The following is a 13,317-nucleotide window of genomic DNA, read 5'->3' as shown; positions in this document are numbered from 1 at the left end:
ATACATTTCGAGCAAGAATAAGTTGAACGTTTGTTACTCAAAATGTAGTATTTAAAAACACATATTGAAATTAACATTATCTCATTTTTCCTAAGCTTCTGAGACTAATTAAACAGATACCTTTATGCAAGGCATATTATGCCTTCATAAAGTTATGAAAGCTGTGGTACCTTTATGTAAGTTAACATAAAAAATTAACAGAGTTGTTTGTCTCTTTTGATATACTTCTCAGAAATTGAGGCAATGAATTCCTTTAATAATGTACACTAAAGTTAATTTATTCTTTTTTTTTTTTTTTTGCCAGTCAGACTACTTATTTTCCTTTATTTTTTACAAACTAAAGGAGGACCCAAAGCCAGGACCAGGGTGAGATAAGCAAGGCACCTAGGAAGCAAAATTTAGGAAAGCACTCACCATTGGGGGCATGCAAGTATCCACTCTTGCACAACCTGACAATGAATGCCTCTTTCCTTGTCTCACCCTGGACTAAATCCTCACCCATAATCCTGGCCCCAGTAAGACCTAGTTGAAATACCTGATACCCAATTAAAATTAAGGACAATTGTTGGTATTAGAACACTGCATAATCTTTGTTGTAGAATTCAGGAGGGGCTCAAAGAAATGACTGCTATTGCTAAAATGAAACTTAAAATTTTTTTAATGTTTATTTACTTTTGAGCAAGAGCAAGAGCGAGCGAGAGAGAGAGAGACTGAGAACGGGGGAGGAGCAGAGAGAGGGAGACACAGAATCTGAAGCAGGCTCCAGGCCCTGAGCTGTCAGTGCATAGCCTGATGCGGGGCTTGAACCCACAGACTGCAAGATCATAACCTGAGCCGAAGTCAGATGCTCAACCAACTGAGCCACTCAGGCACCAATGAAAGTTTTCAAAAGTTTTTTCAAAAATGAACTTTTATCAGTGAGGATCCTGATACGGGGCTTGAACCCATGAACCATGAGATCATGACCTGAGCCAAAGTCAAGAATAAGATACTGAACCCACTGAGCCATCCAGGCACCCCACTATAATGAAACTTCTATCTTTGAGAATAGGCTTCTTCACTATAGTGGAGAAATAGTGAAAAATAGGTATAAAAGATTCTAAATCCTGTCTCATTCCAGTAATAATTCATAATCCTCCAGGGATAAATGGACACATTTTTAAACAAAACACATTAGTTCCCTATAGATACTGTAACAGATTACCTCAAATTTAGTGCTTTCAAACAGCACAGACTCAACATCTTCTAATTCTAGAGGTCAGAAGCCCAGAGTCCCACAGGGCTAAAATCAAGGTGTCCTCAGAGCTGTGTTGTCTCTGAAGGCATCAGAACCCATTTTCTCGCCTTCTCTGGTTGCTGGAAGTCACCTGCATTCCTGGGTGCATCTTCAAAACTGCAGCTTTTCAGACTTGGGCTCTTTTGCTTTCCTCTTCTAAGCACCCTTCTGATTACACTGGGTCCACCCAGGATAATCTCCCGGTGTCAAGATCCTTAATTTAATCACATCTGGCAAATCCTTTTATCCTGTAAAGTAACATATTTGCAGATTCTCAGGATTCGAATATGGGCATTTTGGAGGGAGCATTATTCTGTCTACCACAAGCCCCTTCCACCTCATTCAGAGATGTATTTTTTTTAAAGCTTATTTGTTTTGAGAGCGCACACACACCAAGTGCGTAAACGGGAGAGGGGCAGAGAGAGAGGGAGAGAATCCTAAGCAGGCCTTGTACTATCAGCACAGAGCCCAGCTTGGGGCTCAATCCCATGAACCATGAGATCATGCCCTGAGCCAAAATCAAGAGTCAGATGCTTAACTGATTGAGCCACCCAGGCACCCCAGAGATGCATTTTAAATGAAATTTTAATTCTTCCATGAAAAATGTTTTATTAACAGAAACAACACTTTTTTATTCTTTAAAATCAACTCTATACTAATTATAACAGTATGAATATCTCAATCCAAAGACCTGAATTTTAACAATTAGAATCTTATGGTTACAGAAAACTGCAATAATTTCTCATATTCATTTTTCATTTCATTATTTCAACATATTTCATAATTTCAACATAATTTCATTATGGAGCAGTGTGATAGAATGGCAATATGGCAATCTTTCAAATATAAAAAAATATGCTACAGAAAGATAAAATTCCATTGGGATGTGAAATAGTTACATGAATTCAAAAGGAAATGAAGTGATACAAAATTTTTAATTGTTGAAGACCTATTTCATATAATATATAAATGGATAAAGGTACGTATCAGATCCTAAGTGGTAGATTCCTTCAAATATATTGAAAATACAGATAAATTCTTATTTTCAAATATTAATATTTATAATATGCTAGAAACTATGTACTTTAAAGTTACTTGATCTTATGCTAGAAATTTTTAGGTGAAAATATAAAACTGTATGATACACTACATCGTTTCAAAATATTTTATAAGATGAATGAACAAATGTACATTTGAAGTTGTACAGTCCTAACATCATACTGAAATACTGTTCTAGGTCAAGAGTTGCCCATCAGTACCAGAGATTATTGGAAATAGAATTTGATGCATAATTAGCATGTAAACTATTTTCAGTTTTAATCTCTCTTGAGTCCTTATCTGTAGATAGTAGTAATAGCACTAGCTTTGTTCCCAGGGATTTTGTCACTACCTAAAAGGACAAGTTGTCTAATTTTGTTCATAAATGATAAAGTGCAATACAAATTATAGTGATTAATGTTGTTCACTCTTATGTAAGCACTAAACAAGTAATAGGGCTTTTCCTGAACCGTTTGTTTTAGAGACAAGTTTGCCATGAACCTGCTTAGGAGGAGATCAAAAGATCAAGTAGGAAATCCTGACAATTGCTCCTCTCCTCACTCATTAAATCTCCCTAAGGGATGACTTTAATGGGAACAACTGGTGACTGTTTACTGAGTTGTAAAAGTTCAGGTCTTTGGAGATTTTCATTTTGCACAGAGTCTTTCAAATAGGGATTTTAAAGGTTACATTGAAATATGTCATCCTTATTCCTCAATCTTCTTGCCTGTGACCTCAGAAGGACACTGATAATAGCTTTGTGAAGGGGAGATTTGCTACTCTCCAGAGGCATTGGCCATAATTATTTGGTGGGAAAAGCTAATCATTTTCTCACTTGTAGGAAGACTGGAGCTTCCATTGGTGGTAGTCCCTTTGGCAAATTGAATGGCTTTTCTTATGGTAATGTAGGGAATGAATGAACTACACATTAAGGAGCTGTCTGAATAGGAAAATGTATTGACATTTCAGCGTTCGTTATCTGAATTGTGTTGAAGAGTGGCTTTGTCAAATTAAAATGAATGGCAGGTCAGAGCAAGAATTAGGAGCTCTTTCTCACTGTTCAGAAGACGTATTAAGTGTTCTCTAATTCCAAGAGTCCAAAAAGTATTAGCCAACTTAGGTTACAGACACAAGGTTTCCTTACCGGGTCTTTGTTGGAAATGTGGAAAAATGAGAGGCTGCAACAAATCTCCGCAAAGGCAACTCTTGACTCTTATTTTGTTGCTTTTCCACCATTGTCATGTATCAGCTCCTTATACAGCGGGCAACTTTGTGTAGTGGATATGGCTTCAATTGGAGCTCATGAGAATCTCTTTCTCCTAACTTATCCCTACACATGTGGCCAGACACTGTATTTCTCTGGTTCTCATTTGTAAATTTCAAACTACTGGGTCAGAGCAGCAATTTTTTTATACCAACCTACACAAAAATGATAACAGCCTGCACAAATCACTTTGTGTGTGTGTGTGTGTGTGTGTGTGTGTGTGTGTGCATGCACACACACACACTGGGCTTCAGATTCAGAGAAAGCCCAGCACTGATTTTATGAGAAGAAAACCACATCACCTTTATTTACCATTTATTTTTCCACTCCAGAAAGCCTTCAAAGTATCAGTAAGTGAGATGGACATTATTATACAGCTAAACTTTAATATACTGTAATTAATTTTAAAAGTAGATTTTTTGAGGGTGAAGTGACAGATAAAGGAGATAGATATCCAGTGAGGAGACTGAAGACCAGAGATGCAACGTGACTTCCCCAAAGACCTAGAATGTTTGCAAATTATCCTGTGAAAGAAAATGCTTTAAGTCTAAAGAAGCTGAAAGCTCTCCCAGATGGCTAGGAGTTGGTTGAGCCAACACTGGCTGAGTTGGATTAGAACTCACTTTCTGGGAGTCCCTTTCGAAAGAAGAAAGTGAAACTCTGGAGCCCACTTTCAGAATATATCATAAGAAAACTTGTTAAATTTTCAACCTCTTTATAAGCAGAAAGCATAAGCCAAGAACTGTGTGAATGCTACCCTATGAATGCTATGCAGATAAAAGCCTGACTGTCATGTGGGAAAGAGAGTTATGAGAACCTATGCTGCTGGTGATGTAATCAAACTTGGAACATCAACTCTGGAACAAATTTCATTTGCTGGGTTTGTGAAAGAAAGCTGGATGTAGGGATGATCATTAAGGATCCTCACTGTGGCTATAGGGGTTGCTCTGGCCAAGGCCACTGTGGCCCCAGTTCTTAGTTTGCCTTTGATTTTGAATTTTAAAGATTGCTGCTTTTTGCCCTTGAACCTGCTATCCACTTTCCTGGCAGCAGTTTCCCTGGTAGTGAGGTCCTAGGCCAGATCTGGAACACGGTCTCTTCTGGTGATTGCTTTGGTGCTCATCAGGTTCAATTCTTTGTGATTAAAAATGTGCCTTTATATCTCGAAAAATAAATAAATGATTTAAAAATACTTGTAATGTTATTGCAAAAAAAAAAAAGACATAGAATTTAGAGTTAAGACCTATTTGCAAACTCATTCTAAGAGCTATACCAATGACTTTAACTTTTACTAATAGTCTCACCTAAACTTATTTCTTTTTCTAGTATGTCAAAAGAAAAGGTTAACAACCACTTGTAAACTTCTGCTAGTTAGCTAACAACAGCTCCTTTGGAGAAAAAAATGATGCTTTCAGTGATCAATTCCAAGAAACTCATCAGGCCATAGGTTTTTTTGCTTGTTTGTTTGTTTTTGTTTTTGTTTAAGAATCAAGTTTTCATAGGAAGAATATAAATAACTGTATCTCTCATTTCCTGGAGTCTTCAAAGGAAAACCCAGGTTTAAGTCTTTGTTTCTCTATGTGTCTACCTTCCTCTGGCAGAAATTCTTGGATGAAGACTGTGCCATCTATCTTTCTTTCTCTTGGGTTCTTCCTTTGCTCCACCTGAATTTTTCCAGCAAAGCTTTGGAAGCTTCCTCTCACATTACAAAATCTTGTGACATGAAGCCCAAATCATCTGTGCTCTAGACATTGGTACAATCTCTTGTACTCCTGTGCTCATCTCTTCTCCTTGGCTACATTTTCTCCTTGGACCACTCTCTTATCATTGTTATGACAAGGAGGCTTGGAGTTCAGGCAAGAATTTATGGAGATTGAACTCCCCCCTCCCCTTGTGTTCCAATCTGTTTGGCTTCAAGATTCCAGACACGTCTTTAGCCAAGCAAAAATATTATACAAGTACAAGTGTAGCCAAACAGGCTTCTGTGCTGAGCTTTCAAATCAAAACCTCATAGTAATTAACTAAGTGCATTTGCCTGAATATTAGTCAAGATGCATCTTTGTCCTTTCTATGCTTTGTGTTGTTCTTTTAAAATAATAATTTGAACATGAATTTTGGTGAAGGATCTTGTGGAGAAAGAGAGGATACAGAATCAGAAAATAGAGGGAATATTGATGAAGGTGGGTCTCTTTATATTTCTTGAGATATAATGGAAAAAGTTGGTGTTGAGCAAACATCCCAGGACATAATTTGGAGATATAAGATTCTAGGCTCAAACAATGTTTTTCTCAGTGTGATCTATTTTAAATACTGTCTGATACCTGTTCTATCATCTTTTATTCAAGGTCTCATCCTACCCCACCTCTAAAGGAATCTAGCCTCATCAATATTTCCTCTATGGTCTTATTATACATTCTGTCTTCCTCCACTAGCTTCTTCACTTTAGCCTACAAACACAATGGAATGCTCATTATCTTAAAACAGTGACAAAAACAAGGCCAATGCTGTGAATTGGGTAATACTGGAATGTGTATTAAGCTAAAGTAACTCATGTGGAAATGGCAGTTCAGGCTGCATAGCAACTTGGGGAGTCAAGAGAATGAAGTGATGAATATGGATATTCAAGAAGCTACATGTTTGAGTAAGCATGAGTTAGAATATTTTTTTGTAAACAGAGCCTTGTGCATAATCTCCATAGTGTTTTGTAAGTTTGATATCTAAAATATGGAGCCGGGGGCACCTGGGTGGCTCAGTCAGTTGAGCGTCCAACTTCACCTCAGGTCATGGTCTTGCAGCTCATGAGTTCGAGCTCCATGTTGGGCTCTGTGCTAACAAACAGCTCAGAGCCTGGAGCCTGCTTCAGATTTTGTATCTCTCTCTCTCTCTCTCCTCCTCTCCTGCTCATGCTCTGCCTCTCTCTGTCTCTAAAAAATAAATGTTAAAAAAATTTAATATGGAGTCGGGGTACCCAGTTGCCTCAGTTGGGTAACCATCCGACTCTTGATTTTGGCTTGGGTCATGATCTCATTGTTCATGAGTTCAAGCTCTGCCTTGGGCTCTGTGCTGATGATGCAGACCCGGCTTGGGATTCTCTCTCTCTCTCTCTCTCTCTCTCTCTCTCTCTCTCTCTCTCTCTCTCTCAAAATAAACAGAATTTAAAAAATAAAATAAAATATAGAGTCAAAAAAGGGTACCAACTCCAGGGAGCCATGGGTGCCATTGACTGATGCTTATTTATGTGAGGAACAAGTTATTATCAATAGAGTCATATCAAAGAGGTTATGGCATATGAAGTGATATTTAAGCACCTGAGGTGTTCTGCTAATACTATGTTTAAACCCTGAGGTGTGAGAAGTAGACCAAAATCTAGAGGTCCTTAAAATGGTTCATAAACCACTAGGACCCAGTTGGGAGCATTGCTGCAAGACTAAAGTGTTAAAAGAGCTAAAAAAGTGGAACATCTTCTGGAAAATGGCTGTGCATCCTCTCTAAGGGAGAAATTCTGTGAGGAGACTAGATTAGCCATTATTAACACAGCTGTATTAAAACATTTTCCTCGCAGAATGTGGAATCAGAATCCTTGAGGGTGAAGTCTGAGCATAATATGCTTTTAAGTGTTTCTTTATTTATTTTGAGAGAGAGAGCCCATGTGAGCAGAGAGGAGGCAAAGAGAGATTGAGAATCCCAAGCAGGCTCCAAACTGTCAGTGTGGAGTTTGGAGCCTGATGTAGGGCTGGAACACACAAACCTTGAGATCATGTCCTGAGCCAAAACTAAGAGTCGGATGCTCAACTGACTGAGGCACCCAGGTGCCCCTTAAAAGATTCATCCAGAGACATTTATTTGTGGCTGGCTTAAACCGCTGTTTGGTGGTTGTGGCTACTATGTCAGTCATTTAAAGGGAGTGGAGGAGGTTTGATTTGAAAGTTTATAGTTTTCATAACCCCTTGGATTCACGAAATTCAAATGTTTCCAGACAATCCTCCATCTAACCCAATATATCTTTAGCATACACGTCTATTTCTGTAGAGGCATAATTCCAGATAAAAGGCTACCCAAACAACCAAAACAGCAAATAAGACCATGAAGTTGCAGGGACTTTAATGGTCTGCTTGAACACTGGCATGGAGGAACAGGTGAGGGATTTGGTCTTGGATCTCGTGTTCCAGAATACTCAGGTAGTAGTGATCCTATGAGATCTCTTCCAAGCAGACTGTAAGGGGTTGAATCAGAGCACTCTCAAAGTTCTTCCCATTAACCCTCAACCATAAGCTTTGTCCTGCAGACACCAATGGCTTATTCCTTCTGCATGTGACAGCAGAAATTTGCTGGCAGAGGATCTCCAAGGGAAGAACACCTTCTGGACCTTCTGGTGATTGAGAATATGGTGCTTGTAAGGCAAGGGTGATTGTAAACTGAAACTTAAAGCCCTGGAAAACCTAGAGTTCATTACATTTGTCACAGAATTAGCTTTCCAGAGGGCGCCTGTCCTGTGTGCTTGTGTGATTAGGGTGCTGAATCCTAGCTGAGAAAAATTGTACAGCCAGGCTGGTTCATGCCTCCACAAATGTGTCGATTTCAAGGTTGGTTAGGCTCCTGCGACTACTGGTAATTCATCCCAATTTGTCTTCCTTTTTCTATTTCTCACAACCCTGTATCCTAAGAATTCCCTACATGCAATTCAGTGTGTTTTGAAAACATCATTTTTATAAAAGGCTACTTTCTATTCTATCGTATGGTTGTTTCATAATGTATTTAAACATTCTCTTATTGTTGAGCATGGAGGTTGTTTCCAATTTTTAGCAGTTATGAATAATGTTGCCATGGATATCTTTGTACTAAATCTTGAGGAAGTCTCTTCTTATTTCTTTACAATAGATTCCTACTTGTAGAATTACTAAATGAAAGAGTAGAAAATTTAAAGATGTGTGTACATATGTGTATATGTTTATGATATAAATAGCACATGCATATACAAAGAAAAACATCCAGACAAATAACTCTCATCCAAAATCCCAAGACTCCAAGATTAACACAGTTAACATTTTACTAAATAATCTTTTGAAAATGCTTTCTGCATACATTGTCATAAACTTTCTAAAGAAAGGGCTCATTATACATCTTGCCAAATTCCTTCCAGAGGAACATGACAATATAAACTCCTACCTGCTATATATGAGCACGTTGATTATTATAATTAAATAAATATGTTAGGAAATAATGCCTCATTATTTTTATTAGAATTTATGTAACTTGAATGAGATTGATCATTTTGCATGTTGATTTTTAAAAATTTCTTATGAATTGATTTTCCTGTTATTTTATCTTACTTTGTAAGAGGGTAAAGTTATTTTAAAATATAAAAAAATGCAAGGAAGAAAATAACAGTTATTCAAGTATCCATCACACAGAATTAACCCCTGTTTAGATTTTAGTAAAATTTATCTTTTCATAAGTTGTTTGGGTTACATAAGTGTGTTTGAATACATTGCCTCCTTTTAATAAAGAAAGTACATTGTCTTGACTTTGACCTTTCGGTATTTATATATTTCTTTTCCCTAAGAACTAGCGTGTGTTTAAAGGGTCTTCTTCCAAAAATTACATTCTGTATCTATATATCTATTATCTCTGTCCATGGAAAGTGTATAATGTGGTCTCGTGTCTGTACTGTTTTTCACCTCTTTTTTTCAGCCAACGTGTTTCTGAACTATCTGTATTGATAATTTTGAGCCACTTCATTCCTTTGAACTACTGAAGTCACAGTGTATGTACATATAGATTTATCCTTTCTCTTAGTGTTAGACATTTAGTTTGTATAATTATTTAAAAAGAAGTCTCAGCCCTGGGTATATGAGAATTTTTTTTCCCAATAACTACAATAGCAGTGTTCTGTCAAGCTTCCTTCTGCTCCCTCCTGCTGAGTAGTGGGATCCCTTAATGACAGCTCATTTGAGCCAGTAAAGTCCCATTCTGTTATTAAACCAGTTACACTTCAGTTCTTTAAGACTCAGTAATGTACGTTTTATCACCGTAATCTCATATTCTATTCAAAGCAATATCCCTTCCCACTGCACTCAGACCAGCATGTGGCTCTAAGCATTTAGATTGGGCAGAGGGAGGCAGAGTAGATTGCCCATGAACCCTCATCCTCCACGTTGCCCCCATTTTTCATTTTCCTTCTTCTCTCTCCTGGTATTGGCTAAAAGGAGAGAGGGGGATAAAACACATCATCTGTTTAAGATGGAGATCCTCTCTTGGGTCGATTGTAAGCACTTTCCCAGCTCGCTGATTTCATAGTGGAAAGTGGTAGCAGCCTCTGACAGTAAAGCTCAGGGCAGACCTCTATGGTTTCACACTGCAGCAGTCTGCAGACGGGGCTCCACCTCCTTCCCATCTGTGGCCCTGGACTCTGAGTCTGGTGAGCCAAAGTAGGATCTGCTTTCTAGACTTGCAGGAATGTGGACTGGAGTGGATTGTCCTTGCCCCCACTGGGCTATTCTTCTGTGCTGTCCATCCATCCCTTGTGTCCCTGGCAGCTGGAGTGGGGACTCTCTGGTGACTAAGCAGAAATCTATCCAGAGATAAAATATCAGTCTCCCTTTCTTGTGGACAGGCCCCAGAGATTCTCAGGGCCTTTGTTTTTGTGGGTATGGGAACTGGAAGAACCTCTTCCTCCCAGTTCTTTTTATATGACCATGGGGTGGGAGGGGGTGTCACATGTCTGTTCTACTGACCTGTTGTCTCTGTGTTGGCTCCAGGGGGAGAGGGCTGGCATCCTCTATTAGGTAGTTCTCTGTACTTAGTGTAAGGCGCTTAATGTCTTTGGTTCTCAGTTGTGTACTTTAGTTCTAGGAAAAAAGGAAATATCCTATTTGTATCTCAAAGCATCTCTTTACAATAGTTTCCAAGGTTTTACTGTCCCACATAATGCAGTTCTGAACATCCTTGTGCTACTTTCTTGTACACACATGAGTGCTTGTGATGCAAGACATTTAGAAGAGGGTCTGCTGAGTCATAGGGTATGTACATTTTCAGTTTTAGTAGGTACTACCAAATTGTCTTCTAAAATGGCTCTAACAACTTGCACCCCCATAGCCCTATAAGAGATTATTTCCTAAACACTCATCATAGTTGACATTACAGAATTTTCATCTTATGAATAAAAAGTAATATCTCATTTTTAATTTGCTTTCTTGATTTTTTTTTTTGCAAAGATGAATATATTTTCAGCACCCCCCTTTTTCCTGTTGTAATATCTGGCTTTGGAGAATGTCAATGCTTTGTCATAGTATATTTTGTTACCCTCCTAATTTTTAGTAGCCCTTCAGTTAGAATGATTTTTCTAAAATCTAAATCTTAATACAGATTTAGAAATACAGAACACTTTTGCTTAGAAAGTGGTGTTTCCAATTGCCTTCAACATAAATTTTGAACTTTAGCAGGCATGAAAACTCCTATAAGATGCACCCTTGGTATAGTTATTCAGTTCATTGATCAACACGGCCTGCCTTACACCCCATGTGTTCCATGCATACTGAACCATCCTTGGCTAATCATTATTCCATCCCTTCTCTTGCCTCTCTACTTTGACCTGTATGTTTCCTGTTTTCTCAGGAATGGCTCTCTACTCCACAACTTCTATTGCTCTTTGAAGATTCTGCTCATGCATCCTCTCCTCTAGTAACTCCTGTTCCTTCTGTGTGACTTGAGTTTCTCTCAAATACTCTTCTCATAATTTTAACAGTTGTGTTATCTCTTTGTGTCTGGGTTATAGTCTAATGACCCTTGATGTCCTGATGGTCAGCATTGTGACTTGCACATAGGATGACCTGAGGGGGGAAATATTTTACATGAATGAATAAATAAATGAAGCTAAGACTTAGAAATCATAGTTATAATGTCATGAACTGTCTGAAAGAAATATGCATTTATTTGAAGTGGTTGAGAATTTAATTATACTTTAAACAGTGAACTCTAGTTCTCTCAACTAGAGAAGTTGAGAGAATGGATCAAGAATTGAGGCATAGAATTGGGTAAGAATTAGTGATTTTAGAAATGAATTGCTTTAAGTGATGGTATTTTACAGTGGAGTTTTCTCCTAGGATGTGAACAAATAGGTATCAAACACCAAAGTAAGCATAACAATTTATAGTGGAGAATTCACAGGAAGGCGTGTTTGAAAAGAGGCTAGATGGTTATGACAGTTCTCAGATCCTCATCCACAACAAGCAGATTTAAACGAACTGAGGATTTAAATAAGACGTTGTAAAGAGGATTTTGGAAAAGGTTGCTGGTGGACACTGAGCTCTCCTACCCATCTCAAGGGAAGGGGTAGATTGTACCTGTCCTTCACCTTGTGCCCAAGAAAGGGGCTTCACCAGGACCACTCAGAGTTAACACACACACACACTGGTCTGGTGTCTGATTCCTGGCTGAGCAATGGATAGTGTAAGACATAGCCTTATTAGCTATATACAAGAGACATAGAAGTGACTGCACTGAGTCTGTACTCCCAACATAGATCAGGGGAAGAATGCATGACTGTTTCTCATGGACCAGTGATGGGTAAGATAAAGCAGGGGAAGAGTCAGAGGGTTGCCTGGAGGTGCAAATAATCATCAGCAGTGATGAACTGAAGGTATCACCCAATTTTCAGAGGGTAAAAATAGAATAGGTGACCAGACCAACTAGAACAGAGATCAAGGGAACTGCAGGTGGCAACTCACAGATTCCCTGAGAGCACCATGGGAGAAATAGTTCAGACATCTGCCAGGTCTGGAGAAAAGCCATTGTTCCAGCAAAAACTTTCCTTAACTCTTTTCCTCTCTTTATGCCTCATGTTTCAACCCAAAGAGGTCAGAAACTTTACTTAACAGATGGTGTTGAAGGATAAAACGGTGGTGGGGAAAGAGACCAGAGGCCAGCCTTCTTCCCTTGTGCCAGGCTTTCATAGAGATGAGGGGGAAAGAAGGGGTTGGGGAGATAGCAGTAGCCTTAATTTTTTTTAAGATATGTGTTTCCTTTATTTTTTAATATAATTTATTGTCAAATTGGCTAACATACAGTGTGTACAGTATGCTTTTGGTTTTGGGAGTAGATTCCCATGATTTATCGCTTGCATAAACACCCAGTGCTCATCCCAACAAGTGCCCTCCTCAATGCCCATCACCCATTAGAAATATGGAATGCTTCATGAATTTGCATGTTATCCTTGCACAGGGGCCATGCTGACCTTCTCTGTATCGTTCCAATTCTGGTATGTGTGCTGCTGAAGTGAGCATGAGCAGAAGCCTTAATTTTACAGACGTTTGCAATTTTGAACACACAAAGTGGACATTTCCATTCTGAAGTTGAAACAATATTTTATCACTGAAAAATTATTAAGAATGTCGGAGATGTGCCTGAATTTTCTATAGGGGTGGGAGAAGACAAACCCTCACTAAATAAATGGGTAAAAACAATGAAAGGTGACATAAAATGGCTTTGTAATTTCATTCCAAGATTCATGCTTGTTCAACGTGATGATAACATTTTACCTGGAGCTTGGTGAGCATTTGTACTGTGGCAGCTACTGAAAGTCTCTGTGCCAGGGTAAACTAGTTAAATAATTTACATGTTAAATCATTTCTATTGTATTTTATAGACATTCAAGATTACTCTTGAATTTCCTCCTAGATATCAATGCTCAGGCTCTTCAATTCTTGCCTCCGTCTTCTGAACCTCTGTGGTCAGTCTTAAT

General features: G+C 38.5%; 1 non-coding gene across 1 annotated transcript; it reads right to left on the bottom strand.

Moving 5' to 3' along the window:
• Nucleotides 1-12,752: 12,752 nt before the first annotated feature.
• On the bottom strand, nt 12,753-12,859 carry LOC111557968. Its single transcript, XR_002738366.1, has one exon. It is a non-coding gene; the product is annotated as a U6 spliceosomal RNA (small nuclear RNA).
• Nucleotides 12,860-13,317: the final 458 nt, after the last annotated feature.

This window comes from Felis catus, chromosome E1, assembly GCF_018350175.1.
Source record: "Felis catus isolate Fca126 chromosome E1, F.catus_Fca126_mat1.0, whole genome shotgun sequence".
NCBI lineage: Eukaryota > Metazoa > Chordata > Mammalia > Carnivora > Felidae > Felis > Felis catus.
Note: the sequence above shows the minus strand (reverse complement) of the source record. Positions and strands in the feature narration are given on the sequence as shown.